The sequence below is a fragment of the Balaenoptera ricei genome, chromosome 21 (assembly GCF_028023285.1).
Source record: "Balaenoptera ricei isolate mBalRic1 chromosome 21, mBalRic1.hap2, whole genome shotgun sequence".
NCBI lineage: Eukaryota > Metazoa > Chordata > Mammalia > Artiodactyla > Balaenopteridae > Balaenoptera > Balaenoptera ricei.
In genome coordinates, this window is record NC_082659.1 from 8810488 (window position 1) to 8827908 (window position 17421).

At 40.1% G+C, this 17421-nt stretch overlaps 1 protein-coding gene and 1 pseudogene across 1 annotated transcript in view; both read left to right on the forward strand.

The window, feature by feature from the left end:
* The window catches only part of CSMD1 (CUB and Sushi multiple domains 1), a 1821295-nt gene that overhangs the window by 708734 nt on the left and 1095140 nt on the right, over positions 1 to 17421 (forward strand). The window lies entirely within an intron of this gene.
* LOC132356626 (guanine nucleotide exchange factor subunit RIC1-like) lies at positions 13020 to 13538 on the forward strand (annotated as a pseudogene).

Below are 17421 nucleotides of genomic sequence, written 5' to 3' on the forward strand. Positions count from 1 at the left end.
GAAACCCAGGGATCTTGGACATCCAGCCTCCAGAACTGTGAGAAATAAGTTCCCATTCTTTAAGCTCCCACAGTCCCTGGTATTTTGTTATGGCAACCCCAAGGGACTAAGACGGTAATGATTTTGAAAAATGTTATCTTGCAAGTGATTAGTGATTAGTCCACCATAGCTGAACCATCATTATAGTAACTCATATATGTTTCACGTTTGCCATGGGCATGCAATCTCATGCACATGTAAAACTCATGACAGTCCTTCAGGGAAGATAGTAGTATTACCCTCAGTTTAACAGATGAGAAAATCCAGGCATAGACAGAGTGAGGAGTTAAAGTTAGGATTTGTATCTGCGATGGCTTTGCTCTGCAGTTCATGCATTAACCACAATGCTGTATTTCCTTAAACAATGGGACAAACTTTTCACCTATTTTTTTTTTTTTTAATCTACCAGGCACAAATTTTTATGTCTCTAATTCCTCATTTAAAAAAAAGAAGTAATTGAAACTGTATAACTTTATACATAACTATTAAGAAAGTGCTAAGAAATATTAAAATTACCAGAAATGCATGCATTCTTAAAAGTATTAAAGAAAGAATTCTTAATCCATTTAAAGAGAGGGAAATCCGTGATTATAAATGAGATGAAGAAAAATGGTGATATTTAATTTTCTAAAAGAGAAAATTATTCAACCCTTGAATGGATGGTTAAAAATAGTTATCATTTAAAATTGTATTGTGAAATAATAAGCCATAACAGAAAGGGTACAGTAGGACTAGTATAATAAAATTAAAATACATGGAAGAATGATATTAGTCTCTTACAATGAAACTTCTCATGCTTAGAACATAGTACCATAATATATAATTCAAGGTCAAACTTTTCGTAATTTGCCCGATGTTACAGATGTAGTGGGTATGACTCACATATAGAACATGGTTAGAAAGTTCTCAGAAGAGACGATCAATTTGAAAATGATGACACAGGCAGATTTCCTAGATGGCTTGGTACCAAGAGCTTGCATCATTTGGAAACTGCATACCTCTTCCTGATGGAATACCTACAGCCTGTGATTAGAGGTCAGCAGACCAGGCGAGGGGGAGCGGAAGGAAAATGAATTTTGCAAACTCTTTTTGAAGAGCTTCATCCAGACAAGACTGCTCCTCTTTGTATGATTATGGCCTTTACAGTCAAATCCATGCTTTCTTCACAAGTCTACGGTATTTAAGTTCCTAACTTCTTAGCTCTGTTGCACTTTCCTTGAGAGTACAGGCTTTTGCCAGTTTCCTCTCAGTATGTATCCATTGCCGGCCCTGTACTCTTCACAGCACCCAGCCGGTCTCCTGGGATTTCTCCCGTTGTCGCATCATCCATGACATGGGGCACCCCTACCCACTGTTCTACTGAACCTCACTGTGGTTTTCTCTAAATTGAAGGTAACCCCTTTCCCACTGGGTCTTTAAGATGAAAGTAAATGGTGTTTTTATGTTCATTTGACATGTTCACCCCTTTTTATTTTTACAGTATTTTTTATATTATTATTTTTACTTTGTTCAGTTTCTGTATATCTCTTTAATCCTTACAAGTCTATGTTATTTTCAGAGGAGGAAATGAAGACCACTAAGGGTCAAGAAATTCGAGCAAGATCGTACGTTTAAGGCCAAAAGTAGGACTGAGAAATTCACATGCACGTCTGTCTGCAAAATTGTTGTACATTGCGTTCCGCAATAGTAGTGTAGTTAAACAACATGGGACTCAAAGCATAGAGGCAAGGTTGATTTTAGCAATTATGCACTTACTAGAGTAATGACAAATCAGAAATAAATGAAGTGAAAATTTGCATAAGAAATGGTGGTGGCATACATTTTGCTGTGTTGATTACCGCTGTTCCAAACGCGTTTTGTAGAAGAGCCAGGAAGTCCAGAAATCCTCTAAACATGCCTAAAAGTCCATGGAAATATATATATAATCTTTGCATCTCAAAAATCACATTCTTTTCCATGCCATATTTATAAAGTTACCCTTCCCACCCTGCATGTATTTTATATTTTCAACAAAGCTTTATTGGGGTTGAGAGAAAGAAACAACTTTGGGATACTCCCCCAACTAACTTTGTTAGAGACCATTTAGAATATTTACTTTGACACGACCACTGCCTCCCATGTGTGGTTACATGGACTCCTTGAGCACTGGGGTGGGCAGACCCCTAGTTGCCTTTGGGGTCTTCTGTACCCCTTTTGTCTCAAAAGGCAAGTGCTTGATAGGAGAATCTCAAAACACTTAAATCGTCCTTCCAAATTCGTACATTATATTACATTAAATAAATATGGCATAACGTAAATGATATAGTGAGCTTGTAAGCCAGTACTTTCAACAGAATTTTTAAAAAATTAAATATTCCATATACTCGTGTGATGGGGGGGTGGAATTCCTTCATAGCTGTTACATTTTTCATTTATTATAAACTCACTTCTATTATATATTCTCTTCTCTGTTGGCCTTTTGTACCATTATTCTATTCTATTCTTTTTAAAAAATTGATTTATAGGTAGCCCTCAGAAAGTTGGCAGGGAATTTGTGAGTGCAGCTTTCACAAGCACCTGCATATTACTGGCTCGAATTTGTGTCCAGTAGCTAAAAATATGCTTGTCATTAGCTGTGATTTAAGAAGTATCAGTGTCTAATCAATTCAGCCACTAACATTCAGGGGAGGATGTCATCTAAAGAAAAAGCTGAGCAGTGATTAAGACCTCATTGTTGGAGAGGAGCTTTTTGCATCAGGATGGTGAGTACATCCTGTAAATAGCGATGAAGTGTTGGCATATTCTAAAAAAAATTTTCCGCCCGGTACAATTAAGCCTTTTACCAGAGAAAAAGAATCTTTGAGTTACTGGCATATTTATACATATTTTCCGTTTTATCTTTTCAAACTTTCTTTAGATTTGCTCAAGGAAGGGACTTGTGTTGAAAAGGAAATATTTACTGATACCTAAAATTAGAAATGATAATTAGAATAGCATCTAACGTGTAGTGGAAGGGACTGCTTTTACCATTCTGGTGAATTCATGGATTGTAAATTGCATGTGGTTATTAAAAGAAAATTGGTTTTCCAGTCTAAACTTTGGAAGGTTGACATAACGTGAGATATATGTTATTCTTCCAACTAGTCGTTACATCACAGAGAATACTGGGCCATGTGAGCTCAAATATTACCCAAATATCACCCATGTTTCCCAAGAAGAGGTGGCTACCATATTGAATCTTCAGTTGCTTCCTACCATGGGGAATGTATATACGGTTTCATGTTAGCAAACATTCATTCCTTCTTCTTTTTTTTTTTTTTGTTATTGTCGTTGGGGGAGTGAAGATCCAGCTTGTGGTTTATTCTTCTATTTAAAATTTTATTTATTTTTAAATAGAGATAATTTTTTAGAGCACTTTACGGGTCGCAGAAAAATTGAGGTGGAAGGTACAGAGATTTTCCATATACCCCAAGCCCCACACACAACAGCTTTCTCTATTATCTACATGACCCATCAGAGTAGTACATTTGTTGCAATTGATGAACCTATATTGACACATCATCATCACCCAAAGTGTCTAGTTTACATGAGAGTTCACTCTTGGTGTTGTATCGATACATTCTTTGGGTTTGAACAAATGTATAATGACATGTATCCATCATCATCTATCAGAGAGAGAATTTCCGCTACCCTAAAAATCATTTGTGCTTCACCTGTTCATCCCTCCTTCCCCCAACCATTGGCAATCACTGATCTTTTTTTTTTTTTCATATTTCTTCCACTGATCTTTTTTACTGCCTCCATAGTTTAGCTTTTTCCAAAATGTCCTATAGTTGGAAGCATACAATGTGTAACCTTTTCAGGTTGGCTTCTTTCACTTAGTTATATGCATTTAAGTTTCCTCTAAGTCTTTTCATGGCTTGATAGCTCATTTCCTTTAAGTGCTGAAAAATATTTCATCGTCTGGATGTACCACAGTTTATCCATTCACCTACTGAAGGACATCTTGGTTGCTTCTAAGTTTTGGCAATTATGAATAAAGCTGCTATAAACATCCGTGTGCAGGTTTTCGTGTGGACATAAGTTTTCAACTCCTTTGGGTAAATACGGAGGAGTGTGATTGCTGGACCTGATGTAAGAGTAGACTAAATTCCGTAAGAAACTGCCTAACTGTCCTCCGAAGTGACTGCACCATTCCTTCTTAATAGCTTGGACAGCACTTCCAAATTCGCCTGGACTCATAGGCTGGGCCGGGCCATTTATGTCACTAGAGGGGCTTCTTGTCCTTACTGCCTAAACTCTGAAGTGAAGTTCTAGGTTGAGGTTGGGATTCTTCATTTCCACACCATGAATAGACCCCTTTCTCCAGTACAGAGGTGACCTCTGTGCAGGCTGTGTCCTCGGGGCGAGCCTTGCCATACCAGCAGCAGGAGAGAGTCTGGAACCCTCTCACCCGGAGCGACGTCCCCAAGTGTGTTCAGCAGAACAATAGCCCTCAGTGCTGTTCCCCCAAAATATGGTCCCCAGGTAAACCTGTTTGATGCCCCAGGTAAGGGGCTCAGTATCCCCGCCCTGGGGAGACAGTCAGTGTACGTTAGTGTACAGGCACCTCCATGAAGTCCTGCATTAAAGACAGTGCTTGATCTTGTTTTTACCAAGCATTTCCCAAATGTGTTTGATCATGGGACCCTTTTTGCCTAATACTTATTTTCTGTGGCAGAGGTTGAATTCTGAGGAATACACTGCATGAAACATCTATAAAACAAAGACCACTTTGTCCCTTTCCCCTCATAAACAAGCAGATTTTGCTAGGTCATCTCAATCTTACCTTCAGAAATAAAAGCCAAAATAATAAAAGAAACCATTTGATCTTTTTCACATCTCTTACCCAAAACTCCTCCCCACCCCCATCGTGGCACCATCAAGCCTTGAAGAACTCTGCCTTGCTTATCATTCATGAGGGTTCTCTTTTTCCCCTAAAGGTTGATGTAATTGAGGAGATTGAGAATGTTCTATTTGTGAGTGAGAATGTTCAGTTTGTGATTGACCAAGGAAGGTCAATCACAAATCCTTAAGCGTTTATTATATGCCAGGCACTAAGTTCATTAAGTACATTATCTTGTGTGTGGTATGTATATGTTCTGATTTCTTATATTAAAAGTATTGTTATGCTTTTAAGCACCTATGAGAATTAAACAAACATTCTCAATCAATGTGATATAAAAGGACTTATTTTCAACACATAAATTGAGTGCTGTGTGTTACCCTTTTTCTAGATTCTTGGGATACATCAGTGACCAAAACAAGCAAAGATCTTTGCTTCGCATTACAGTTGGGGAAAGCAGACCATGGTCAGTGATTTAACATGTAAACTCTATAATGTGCTAGCAGTTGATAAATATTATAAAAGAAAGAAGAGAAGGATAAGGGAGTTGGTAATGGCTAGGGTAGGGTGTGTGTGGGAAATAAATGGTAGGTTGTAGTTTGGAGTTTAAAATAGTGTAGTCAAGGTGGGTCTTATTGAGAAGGTGATAAGAGCAGAGATTTGAAGGAGATGAGGGAGTTAGCCAGATGGAAAGAGAATGTGTCTGTAGGAAAATGTAAAAACATCTTGTTGGAAGGGGTGTTATATTTGTGACAACTTCAGAAATATTCAGACATGATGACTGACCTTTTTATTTTTGACTATGATGGTAAAGCCATAGACCAGTAGGGTGCCTTCTCAGGTCCCCACCATGGGTTCACTGGAGCCAGTGCTGGTTTGGAGGTATAATGCTGAATACACGAACACTATTCATAGTTCCCTAGGAGAAAAGCTCACAAATGTTTGATTAGTGGTACAAATTCAGACAGTTCTCTGCAAGGGACATTGGGCTAGGGATCAAGACATGTATTCTTAGCGTAATCCCATCATGTGTCAGCTGTGGGAAATTGGATTTACCACGGAATTCCCTGAGCTTCAGTTTTCAAAGCAATATTTGTTTTTCTCACTACAAAAGATAGTCTGTTAGCCGCAGAAAGTTGAAATTACATGTAAATATAAAGATCTCTAAGAAGAAAAAAGTCATCATTCAACAATCCAGCTCTTCATCATTAGTAACGTATCTGAGTCAGAAATCTATATGCTGTTACAGAGAGCCAACTTAACCTAAAGATTGACTAAAGCAATTTTCAAAGGATGATTTTAGAAAGCTTCATGAATATTTGATTAATGTCTGTGTGTAATGCTAATATATGGGCGAACATAGTCCCTAGACAAGTTTCAAGTTTCCCCCTCAAGGAGAAAGAAAATAATGTACGTTATTTTTCTATCATAATGTGATATAATTTAACATCAACTGGTGACATTATGGAATTTTTTACCTTCTACAATGTTTTCCAGTTTCTGTGTTAAGTCTTTAGGCTTCCAAATCCTAACAGTTATTACAGCACATTATCAGAAGGTCATTATGGTAAATGTACCAATATAAAGAATGCAAAAGAAAATAACGTTATAAAAATAATTCTTTTACATGTTAAATGGATGATAATTACTTGAAATCTGCCCCTACTTTTCTTTTTATAATTATGTAATACAGCCATTTAACAATAATATTTTTTATTTTTATGGGACATTCTTAACAGCCTTTGCTTCATCAGGCACTGGTAAGAAAAAATAAATGTTGAAACAAAGAAAATTATCAGGTATAAATATCATTGCGGTGAATAGGATTTCCAAGGAGACTGGTAGGTGGGCTCCGGGAAGTTCAGAAGGCAGGAACCTGGAACCTCGAGATGGTTCAGAACCTCCAGTTCTGGAATTAACCCTACATTGTGCCATAAGTATCCAGAGTCCAGCAGTCTTTATGAAGAACGGTGGGGTGATGAGATGGAAAGAACCGTGATCTGAACGCTGGTTATCTCTGTATTTTTCCTTTGGTTGTTGTCACCAGTTAGCTATTTGGGATTCCCTTCCTTATTTTTATTAGGATTGTTCCAGAGAATTGCTATGCAAACTGGGTTAGGTAACATAAAAGCATGTGGTTGGGAAAGTGGTGTAAAGACAAAATGATTTATATATATATTTTTAATGAATTTATTTATTTTATTTATTTATTATTTTTGGCTGCGTTGGGTCTTCATTGCTGCATGCAGGCTTTCCCTAGTTGCGGCGAGCGGGGGCTGCTCTTTGTTGCAGTGCGCGGGCTTCTGGTTGCAGTGGCTTCTCTTGTTGCGGAGCCCAGGCTCTAGGCGCGCGGGCTCAGTAGTTGTGGCTCGCAGGCTCTAGAGCTCAGGCTCAGTTGTTCTGCCACATGGGCTTAGTTTCTCCGTGGTATGTGGGATCTTCCAGGACCAGGTATCCAACCCGTGTCCCCTGCATTGGCAGGCGGGTTCTTAACCACTGAGCCACCAGGGAAGTCCCAAAATGATTTATATGTATTCTTTACTGAAGTTTTCTGCACTCAGTTGTATGGTCCATGGGGATGTATGGTCTAGGCTTAGAATAATATTTGTGCATAATTGGTGCCCAGCCAATATTTGTGGAATTAATTAATTCCCCACTTTACTGAAAGCTTATCTATATTTTTCAATAGTATTTATGTTCTGTCCCCTAAAGGTTCTCTGAAGAAAGATTTATGCACTAAAAGGTGTTGAAAAATAACTCTTGTGGATAATTTTTTTTAATTGAAGTATAGTTGATTTACAATGTTGTGTTAGTTTCAGGTGTACAGCAAAGTGATTCAGTTATACATATATATATATATATATATATATATATATATACACACACATATGTGTATTCTTTTTCATATTCTTTTCCATTATAGGTTATTACAAGTTATTGAATATAGTTCTCTGTACTACGCAGTAGGTCCTTGTTTTTATTTTATATTTTATACATAGTAATTTGTATATGTTAATCCCAAACTCCTAATTTATTCCTCCCCCCACTTTCCCCTTTGGTGATCATAAGGTTGTTTTCTATGTCTGTGAGTTTATGTCTGTTTTGTAAATAAGTTCATTTATATCATATTTTTAGATTCCACATATAAGTGATATCATATATTAGTCTTTGTCTGACTTACTTCACTTACTATGATAATCTCTAGGTCCATCCATCTTGCTGCAAATGGCATTATTTCATTCTTTTTTATGGCTGAATGATATTCCATTGTATATGTGTACCACATCTTCTTTATCCATTCATCTGTCAGTGGACACTTAGGCTGCTTCCATGTCTTACCTGTTGTAAATAGTGCTGCAGTGCACATTGGGGTGCATGTATCTTTTCCACTTAGAGTTTTCTGCAGATATATGCCCAGGAGTGGGATTGCTGGATCATATGGTAGCTCTGATTTTAGTTTAATGAGGAACCTCCATACTGTTCTCCATAGTGGCTGCACCAATTTACATTCCCACCAACAGTGTAGGAGGGTTCCCTTTTCTCCACACCCTCTCCAGCATTTATTGTTTGTAGACTTTTTCATGATGGCCATTCTGACTGGTGTGAGGTGATACCTCGTTATAGTTTCGGTTTGCAGTTCTGCACCTTTTCATGTGCCTATTTCTTCTAAACTATGTCTAAGGGAGTGTCTACTCTAAATTCTATGAACATGTGACTAAAATTCAAATGCCCTATCTCACTTTTCCTTTATATTGCCAAATTTCATGACTATTCTTCTGGACCCTACTTTATTTATTCAATAATTTTCCATTGATTAATATGTTCTTCCTTCAATATAATATATTGTTAGAAAATAACCCTACTCCTTCCTCTGGTTTACCATGGTACGTATTAGTAAATTCATTAATCCTTGATGTTAAAATCCATACACATTTGCTTTAATACATTGCTCGTTATTTCCCCTCTTAAATAAATGAATCAGTTTACTTTTTGTTTGTTGCTTTTTTTTGCCTTGGCTTTTATAAGAATTTGTTTCTGCTATACAAACCTAGCCTGTCATATTCTAAAGGACAATTCTAAAGAATCCTTTAAAATTCTCGTAACACATCGTAAGTAAAAATTGCAAATTTTAAAATAGAATTATAATTTCCTTTTAAAAAAAGGGGGAAAAAAATCTTCATAACTAGGACAAGGTCTGTAATTTTTTAGGTTTTTTGAGTGTAAAAGAAACTCTAGAGCTTCTTGTCTACAATTTATTAAGAATTTCAAGATGCCAACAGCAGAACATTCAGCCCAGTGCAGGCCCTTCCAAGCACCGACCCACGTGGCTGGCCTGCCATGAAGCTGTCCCTGTCCATAGCCCTGATGGGCTGGATTGTTTAGAAAGGAAGTATATTTTAATGAGTTGGGAGAAGTCCCTAGTTAAAGTAGCATGTGTGAACCATATACCTTATGAGATATTCTATGCTCAGAGGTGTAATTATGTGCTTGGGCACGCTTGTCAGTATTTGTATGCCCTGTTTTATTAAGAGAGATAGAAGACAGGGAAACAACAGAATTAGGTGCAGGGATTGACTTGGTCACCAAGAAGACTATGTCTTAGCAGAGCACTTAAAGACACAGCTTCACCTGAAGGGTTTAACATGTGGGTCAGAGGAGGTGGAGTGATTCTCTGGTCTTTCTTGGGCTGGAGTTTGACCAGAGGAAATGAGGCCACTGTGAACCCATATTGCCTCAACCCACCCAGCAGGTGGCATCAAAGCGTAGACAGACCATGGACTTGGAAACAGCCGACCTTCAACTCTCTGTGAAACATTTTTATGTGGGTTTGCTTGGGTTTCTGGTGATTGTAGTAGGTGCCACCTAACTTACTCTCCCCGTCCTTTTCCTTTGCCAGAAGGAGGATCTGCCTGACAGAGAAGGTAGGCTCTGGAACTAGCCATTTTTCTCCCTCTCATCCCCTCTCTGTCTCTCCCCCGACTCTCTTTCCCTCTGTCTGTCTCTCCCTCCCTCTGTCTGTCTCTCTCTGTATCTCTTTATATAGAGTACATGTTTGAAATTTGGATTGCCATGATTCATTCCAGAGAGATGGGAAAAATACTTGCAGTACAAACTTTCTTATGCAAGAAATGGTAATTTTATATTTTAAATATACGTGGGTTTTTTGAAGTTTATTGCTTTGCAGTCGCTCCAGACATCTGATTTTTTGAAAGCTAATCTGCTCCTAATCAGTAGTGGCAACAAATTGGAAGAGTTGAATTTTCGTATATACGTCACATCAATCAAACATGTAGGATCCTTAGGATGCCTCCTTACAATGACCCCAGAAGGAAGTTTGAAGCTTTCTTCCAGTATTTACTTGGCATTCATCAGGAGTGAGTTCTGATTAGAAAAAATATGTATCCCTTCTCTTTCTCTTTAGTAAAACTCTTCCGCCCCAAAAAGATGTTCTGGGGATAACTGAAATAAAAATAGAAATTTCTAGAAATAGAGGGATGACATGTACGAAGTAAGGTTCACAACTCAAATCTGTCGTTTAAAAACTTCACCAGTTTTTAAGGAGCATATGTGATTATTAGTGTTTTAGTGTTTAGTGCACTGTTCTGGGAAATCTACAGTAGTTGATATTTATGTGACATTTTCCCATTAAACCTGAAATGGAAAGACTTATTCTGATTTCTCTTGATAACACTCTTTGAGTTATTTTTATAATATTCACACTCATATATCCATAACTTTTTTTTCTGTTTGACAAGAATTTAAGGACTCACTTTTCTTCTAACTTCGTGAATGTTTGTTAATATAGGAATGAGCCTTCCTAATTGCTTCTCCCCATTAGAACCTCAGTTTGTGGGACTTCTGTCACCTGCAAAGAATGGCAGCCATGCTGTGTGACACACTTGCCAGAGGTAATCTGCTCAGACAAAAACCCTCTCACTGCCCTTGTTCTCAGCTGAATAGTTCAAGCTTAGTTGTTAACATTGAAGCCACCTGGTCTGTCAAGGCTAAGCCTGAGTGGTCCTGCCGTAAATTTACAGAACCACCTGCAGCGGCAAATCCACCTGGCGAAGACGAGTCAGCTCCTCCCTGCAGCGCCCGGAGTGCTTGGGGCAGTCTCCCCCTCCACTGCCTGGGCTTTGACGTGCCTACAAACAACCTGGGATCTTGTTAAAATGCAGATTTTCACTCTGCCACTCGAGAAGACACTGAAATTCTGTATTTCTAACAAGTTCCTAAGTGCTGTTGATGGTTCCACTTAGCGCAAATCCCTTTAGGTGGCAAGCCGTCCACTTCTAGTATGTATTTATGGGGGAAAACAATACCCACAAATCAAATCGACAAGTCCTGCTGTTCTCGTATCTATCTTTGCTTAATTATAAAGATGACCTTGTTTCATCTGTTTAGTTTCTTCCCTCATTCGATACTAAACAAAATGATGATGTGAATGGATAGGTTTTCTTGTTTATGGACTTCGGTTGTAGGTGTATCATGGTGTGAGATGGAAATTTACTCAGTTTGCAACATGATGCGTGTGTGTGCTTTAAGAAACTATAATAATCTTCGGTGTTTTCTGTGGCTAAGGAAAAAATCATGGAGTAGGATGGATAATTTATTCACCCATATGTTTGTTTATGGGTACTTTCCCCCTTTATATTCTCTGGTGACAAACATAATACAAGCTCAGTGTTTAAAAGTAGAAACTTACTGCATTGAGTAGGCAGTGCTGTTAGGAGTCCCTAACAGGGAGAAGTTCAGGGAGAAATGGAACCTATAGAGGGAGGAAAAGGGGTAAAGGGGTTGAGCAGGAGAATGATTGAGTCCAGTTCTATTTCTTGGGGTCCTACACAGCCTGCCTGGGTTTTAAAAGATCTCACACAGCTCTTTCAGCTTTCAAGAGCCTTCTCACAGGGTTCAGGAATAGTTCATGAGACCAGGCAAGAGAAACACCCAAGACAGGTTCTCCACTTCCCCGTCTCTCCCAGTGGCCAGATAGGTTGCCTCTCGTCCTTCATCCGTGAGCAAAAGCCATCCTGCAATGCTGTCACTCCTGTTCAGCTCAAATCGCTCAGTTTATCTAAATCTCCACAGTGAACGTGTTCTGGATTCCAGCCTAAGACCTCATTACAAGAGAGAAGAAATATCCCTGACTCTTGTTAAAGAAAAAATAACATTCTCACTGCTATGAAAAATTATTCCAGGCACTTGGTACACAATGGTAAGGCAGACTGTATTTAGGGCCATTGCAGTAGGGTCTGAACACAGCGTGGGAAGTGGGGCTTTATAGCCAAGGAGCAGGAGGGAGCCGGGATGGAAAACTGCGAAGAGGAAGCATCAGGAGTGAGGCGAATTCTGGCTAAACCAACCTGATGAAGGGGGTTCTTGCAGAAGGCAGTTCAGGGTGATCACACCATCACCTGGGGGATGAGGAACCTAATCAAATATAGAAGGTGGTTCAGGTGTTAAGGGAGAGGGCTTCTGGTTAAAGAGACAGCAGGATTCTTGCTAAGACTGGACAGAGCAGAGAGGAACATGGGATTCCAAAAGTTAGGTCTAGTTGAAAAAGAGCTCAGGGGAGTCCGAGTAGAGTTTGGTCAAAGAGAGAAACTTCCACTCAGAGAACGCTGTCCCCTTTGCATTTTAACACATTAGTGACAATTACATATTTTTTATATTCTGATTTTTCACTCAGTACTTTATATTGATCACTTTTTCTGGATTTTAAAAGCCCTTTAAAGCATCCATTTTAATGACTGCAATATTTCATCATAATACTTTGTTATGTTACTTAATGACTTCACTAATATTCAGATATAGATTGTAATTGAAGGGATTTTCCCCACCTCACATAGCTCTTTAGGTTAAGCTTTGGAGCCAGACACCCTGCAGAGGGTGGCATGGACTTCACTCACTAAATGGTGAGCCCAGGGTTGGGGTCTGTCACCTGGAAATGGCTTCTGTTTTCCAATCACACAAGGATGCTTGTAGACTAGCAGCCTGATATACAAAGAAAAAGATAGAGATAATACCTCTGTCTGTCCGTCCATCCATCCACCTATCCATCCATCCATCTAACCATGCATGCATCCATCCATCCATCTATCCACCCATCCATCCATCCATCCATCCATCCATCCATCCATCCATCCACCCACCCATCCACCCACCCATCCACCCACCCACCCATCCATCCATCCACCCACCCATCCATCCATCCATCTATCCACCCACCCATCCACCCACCCATCCATCCATCCATCCTTCCATCCACCCATCCACCCATCCACCCATCCACCTATCCACCTATCCATCCATCCATCTAACCATGCATGCATCCATCCATCTATCCATCCATCCATCCATCCATCCACCCATCCACCCATCCACCCATCCACCCATCCATCCATCCACCCACCCATCCACCCACCCATCCACCCACCCATCCATCCATCCATCCACCCATCCACCCATCCATCCATCCATCCATCCATCCATCCATCTATCCACCCATCCACCCATCCATCCATCCATCTAACCATGCATGCATCCATCCATCTATCCATCCATCCATCCATCCATCCATCCATCCACCCATCCACCCATCCACCCATCCATCCATCCATCCATCCATCCATCCATCCATCCATCTATCCATCTATCTATCCATCCATCCATCTAACCATGCTTGCATCCTTCCATCCACCCACCAACCCATCAATCTATCCATACACCCACCAACCCATCAATCCATCCATCTGTCCATCTATCTATATCTTCGCTAATGTTTCTGGGTCTTTCTTTTAGACAGCTCAGTAGAAGGAAGGGGAAACACTGGTTAACAACCTTTTTAAGGTACTTAATAAATATTGGAAAATGACTCTGCAGAAATCTGTACTAATTTCTGCTGACTCCAACTGTCCTATTACAGCTTGAAGTATGATAGATTTTCTTCTTTGCTCATTTGCTAGGGGGGAAAGTGTCATTTAATTTCCACCTCTTTGATTACTAGGGAGGTTGTACAATTTTTGTGTTTACTAATCATTTGTAATTACACTATTATGAATTTTCTATTCTGTCCTTCACCCTAACGCATTCACGTATTGTGGTGTTTATAAAAACTGGCAATTTTCTTAGCTGATTTCCTTGAAAAATCACAATTCTTTCCATTCAGGATATTTAAAAAATCGATTATTTTGAGAAGTGTATTTAATTGGTATACTTATGTTAATAAAGACTGATATAATTCTTAGAGCATTCTGAGAATTTACAGTGATGCAAAATTTTTACCTCGTCATGTAAGTTATTTTCCTTCTTTCATTTCTGTAGACCAAAGGTGTAAAAGGAAGGGGCAAACAAATTTGTCTCATTAAATTTGTCTCATTTGTTTAAAAGACTGTTTTGCATTTTGATCCCTTTGACGACTTGAGTTGTTTCAGTCCATTGATAGGAGATTATAAAGTAGCTTTTGCAATGAATGATATCTTTATTTCTTGCATTCTATCTCCATCTTTCTCTGTCTCCCTTTTTTTTTTTTTCTGCCGTGCCGACTGGCTTGCAGGATCTTAGTTTCCTGACCCAGGGATTGAACCCGGACCTGGCAGTGAAAGTGCCGAGTCCTAACCCCTGGACCGCCAGGGAATTCCCCTCTGTTTCCCTTTTAAAAACATCCTAAATTCTGTTGTTTTTAGTCTGGATGGAGGAAACATCACTATTCTTTTTAGAAGTTGAGTGCTGAATTATTTCTGCCCTACACAACGGTCTTCTAAACTTGTGTCTTGGGTATTTCTTGAGGGCCTCCTCTTTGCCATCCCCTGGGCTGAGCATGGGGGGAGGGGTACAGTGGTGAGCCGGCGACCCCACCTCCAGGGAGACAGACGTTCAACAGGTACATCAGGGCTGTGTGAAGAAGCATCACAGATGGAACGGCTTTGCCCAAAAAGTACAAGCTACCATGAGAAAGTATAACAAAGGGCACAGATTAAGCCCTGCAGGGAGAGTTGACCTGTGGACCTGTTATTCAAAAATGAGAAGTGAAGATAAAGTGAAGCAAAACCTTCTCATCTTACACCTGAAAGTTTGGACCCTTTGACCAACATCTTATTATACCCCGTGCCTCCAGCCCCTAGCAACCACTATTCTGCTGTCTGATACTATGGCTTCTGCATTTTTAGGTTCCACAAAGGAGACCCAGTGTACAACACGGTGATTATGTAGTTAATAACACTGTTATCGTATACTTGAAATTTGCTTACAGAGTAGATCTTGTGTCCTTACCACACACACACACACACACACACACACACACATTATGGCAACTGTTTGAGGGGATGGATGTGTTAATTAGCATGATTGTGGTCATCATTTCACATGTATACATATATCAAAACGTCACTTTGCTCACCTTAGTTTTTATTGGTCAATCATACACCTCAATAAAGCTGGAGAAAAATACGTTCGGCTAAAGTGTGAGGGAAAGTAAGTTAGGCCAACAGAAAGGGGTTGAGATGAGATTGATTAGGGCCCTGCAGGCTGTATTACAGGTGTTGGGCTTTATTCTGACTGCAGTGGAAAAGCACTGAGAGTGGTTGGATCGGAAGCCCACGGTCTGGGCTGCGCTTGTTTAGGAAGACTCAGTGCATCAGTAGGATGAAGGGAGTGACCTGGTCCGAAGATCAGTTGGCGGTTAGCAGCCGTCAGCCAGGTGAGTTTGCACTGGGCCGTGGGTGGGAGAGACATGAACAGAACTGAGGTCTGTTTAGAAGGTATAATTGTCAGAACTTGGTGGCATAAACTAATTTGCTGCCGTCATTTTGCAGCAGCACACACCTGCAGGAATAAATCACTCTGTGTTGTCACACTTCTAGCCCCTCACATGCACAACAGGTAATAGAAAAAATAGGGTTTTTTTTTTTTTTTTTTTAAGTTCACTTACATTACAAGAAAACATTAAATACAAAGCCCACCGGAAAAAAAAAAGAAGGAAAAGTTGCAATAAACTGTGTTTTAAATTTTTGGTACATTAGGAATAACATGAGGAGATTTCACCCTGAACTGTGTAAGGTTAATATTTGTGGAAAGGTACTGAAGGTGGAATTTGGAATCCCATCCTAAGGGTTAAGGGAGTTTCTTTTTGAGCTGAAAGATAAAATAAAAAGGCACGAGGTAGAGCCATCAAAGGAGCCCTTGCAGTCGAGTTAGTTTCCAGATCTTTGCTGCAGGCTTCTGTCATTTCAGCTCATCTCACATCATTATCTAAGATGTGGAGGTGAGTTCACAAGTGGACTTCGCAGTCAGAAGGGAGAAGGGCCAGATAAAGTGTGAAATCATGGTGCTTATTGTGAGGCTGTCGGAGTTTTCTTTGTAGCAAAGATGCAGCAACACCAGCAGTTTAAATTGCCCAGGATTCATTCTAAGGGTCAAAACAGTCTGTGGCTTCCCCGAGGAAGTGCTCCCAGCAGATGAGGGGGCAGCTTTGCAGAGGCCAAGTTCCGAGCCCATTTTCAAAATGTGGACGCGTTAAAATAGTTTGCAATTAACTTTGCATTGTTGAAAAACAAAAAATAACACAACTGATTAACTTAAAAAAATAATAACAGTTAACTGACAACCTACGTGATTCTCATAGAAATCTTGATTTAAATAATATTTCTCTTAATTTTACTAAGAAAATTAGATACTTTGTCATATTTGCATTACTGTTTAAGTGAAAGCTTATTTAAAGCTTCATCAGATAATAAAAGTGCCTGATTTTTGCTGAAACATAGCTCGCCCTTTCCTGAAAAGAAACTGACCCCTCAATTAGTACTTCTTATCAAGAAATCACTGGGAAAAGATTCTTGGAGTTAAAGGAATATATTTTTAGGTTGTACTTTACTCATTCCACCCGATTGTGCTTATGCAAACTGCTAACCCTGGAAAGGGCCATGTTACTCTTTCTTTACTCCCCAAAAGATAGTGTGGCCAAATTCAGGCAGATATTTTCTAAATACTGGCATCCTTCCTGTGAATATGGGATTCATCTGCAGAAGGCAGTACGGCCATTATTAACGAATCACCGCCCTCCTTCCACTTTAAAGCAACCCCGTTTTCCAGAAGTAGCACAAGGAAACGGTGATACTATCCCATGAATGGGCATGGGTGAGTCAGGGCTCCCAGGTGAGAGCTTGGGAAGCTCATTTTGCAGGAGGCAGGTGGGAAGGGGACTGAGTGGAAGGGTGTGGGTGGCACGTGGGTGTAGAGAGAGCTGAAGAATCAGGGTGCAGAGGGCACCGCCCAGACTGAGGGCTCGCAGGCAGGTGGGGAGCTGGGCGGGCAGTGTCCCCCGCACCCCGGCAGGGACACCTCCTGGCTGCTTGGCCAGGTTGGGGCCAGTTCCCTTGCAGGTGAGAAAACAGCTTCAGTGACAACGCCACCAAGACCCGATGGCGTCGGGATGAATCCCTAAGATATGTCTGTGGCTGATCACGGCGCGATGAGGGGGGGGTATCTATGCGACAGGATCGCAGAGCACACGCCCACCC